At 47.0% G+C, this 2,132-nt stretch overlaps 1 pseudogene across 1 annotated transcript; it reads right to left on the reverse strand.

The window, feature by feature from the left end:
* Positions 1-405: 405 nt before the first annotated feature.
* Positions 406-1,555, reverse strand: LOC308463104 (protein transport protein Sec61 subunit beta pseudogene; annotated as a pseudogene). The gene is made up of 2 exons: positions 1,287-1,555; positions 406-430 (listed from the first exon to the last, which is right to left on the reverse strand). The product of its transcript is annotated as a protein transport protein Sec61 subunit beta pseudogene (transcript).
* Positions 1,556-2,132: the final 577 nt, after the last annotated feature.

The following is a 2,132-nucleotide window of genomic DNA, read 5'->3' on the forward strand; positions in this document are numbered from 1 at the left end:
CGCAACGTCAGGTGGGGGCACAGAAGCCACCCACCCCTGCCTTTTTGCAACCTGGTTTTTGCTTTCCGAGGGAAGGGAGAGAGTTCTTAAGCTTGGGAAACTGTAGCACATCTGCTGCACACTCAGGGAGAATAAACACAGCTGTTCCGATGAGGAAATGACCTGCCATTTGATTGAAAATAGTGTTGCTTTTTTAAAAATAATAATAATCTCATTTTATGAGTGTGTGTAAGACTCTGTGGGAACCACAGGGCTTACTGATCTCTTCTTATGTCAGAATTGTGGCCCTTTTAATTCTACTTTACTCAGAATAATATGAGCTCATGATGGTAGTAACATATCCCACTTCCAGGACTGCCTGCTCCTGCAAAGGTTTTGGGGTTGGGCCTATTGCTTCACTTCCAATCAGTGCGTGTCCTGGAAGTTCCAGCTGAAACCCAAGAACCACAGAATTTTAGAGCTGGGATGGTTCCTAAGGGTCATCTACTCCAACCCACTGCAATGCACCTTTTTTTTTATGTAGACAAATTTTAATGAAATAATTTGCACTTTAAAGTATGCATAGGAAATAGCAATAAACTTTGACAGAAAGGAATCAAAAACCCTTCTTAGAGAAAGTTTAAGAGTCCATTCAACAGCAAAACCAATTAAGGAAAAAAAATCAAGTTTTATCCAGAGAAACAGCTCAAATGACTTTACTCCAAGTAAACTCTGAAAGTTACCATACTTTTGGTCCAAATCGTAGTTTTCGAGTTGGCAGGTAGGATATAGTGAAGTCTATGACCGAACAAAGGTCCGTATAGTTAAAGCTATGGTTTTCCCAGTAGTGATGTATGGAAGTGAGAGCTGGACCATAAAGAAGACTGATCGCCGAAGAATTGATGCTTTTGAATTATGGTGCTGGAGGAGACTCTTGAGAGTCCCATGGACTGCAAGAAGATCAAACCTATCCATTCTGAAGGAAATCAGCCCTGAGTGCTCACTGGAAGGACAAATCCTGAAGCTGAGGCTCCAAGACTTTGACCACCTCATGAGAAGAGAAGACTCCCTGGAAAAGACCCTGATGTTGGGAAAGATGGAGGGCACAAGGAGAAGGGGACGACAGAGGACAAGATGGTTGGACAGTGTTCTCGAAGCTACCAGCATGAGTTTGACCAAACTGCGGGAGGCAGTGGAAGACAGGAGTGCCTGGCGTGCTCTGGTCCATGGGGTCACGAAGAGTCAGACATGACTAAACAACTAAACAACAACAACAACAACAACAACAACAACAACAACAACATGACCGAGTATATTTGCCCCAGATATGCAACATGAATTCAGATGTAATAAAGAGACTCATAACAGGACCAACTTTGAGGCCAGGGGAATCCTCTGTATAAAATCTCTACATCCCTCCAGTGCCTGCAGACGTTGTATGGCCTGCACTCCTTGTTCCACAGCTAGCACTTTTCCTCTGCTTGACAGTGGATCCTGGGGCCTGCGAGGCGACGGTTTTGCTGGGCGAGTGGCCGGAGGTGCCCACATTGGTGGCACTGGGATTGGGGCCAGGCATGGTGAAGGTCGGCTCCATCGGCTTCTTACAAACTCCCTCGGCCGGCAAGTGTCGCCTCCGTCGTCTTGTCGGCTTCCCCCCTCCTGCAATGCACCTTTTACAGGGACACAGGTGGCACTGTGGTCTAAACCACTGAGCCTCTTGGGCTTGCCGATCAGAACGTCGGTGGTTCGAATCCCTGTGATGGAGTAAGCTCCCATCATTCTGTCCCTGCTCCTGCCAACCTAGCAGTTCGAAAGTGCACCAGTGCTAGTAGATAAATAGGTGGAGCTGCACTGGGGGAAGAAGAAGAAGAAGAGGAAGAAGAAGAAGAAGAAGGAGAAGGAGAAGGAAAAGAAGTAGAAGAAGAGTTTGGATTTGATATCCCGCTTTATCACTCCCCTAAGGAGTCTCAAAGCTGCTAACAATCTCCTTTCCCTTCCTCTCCCACAACAAACATTCTGTGAGGTGAGTGAGGCTGAGAGACTTCAGAGAAGTGTGACTGGCCCAAGGTCACCCAGCAGCTGCATGTGGAGGAGCGGGGAAGCGAACCCTGTTCACCAGATTCCGAGTCCACCGCTCTTAACCACTACACCAC

Source organism: Podarcis pityusensis (genome assembly GCF_964106645.2).
Source record: "Podarcis pityusensis genome assembly, chromosome: 1".
NCBI classification, from domain to species: domain Eukaryota; kingdom Metazoa; phylum Chordata; class Lepidosauria; order Squamata; family Lacertidae; genus Podarcis; species Podarcis pityusensis.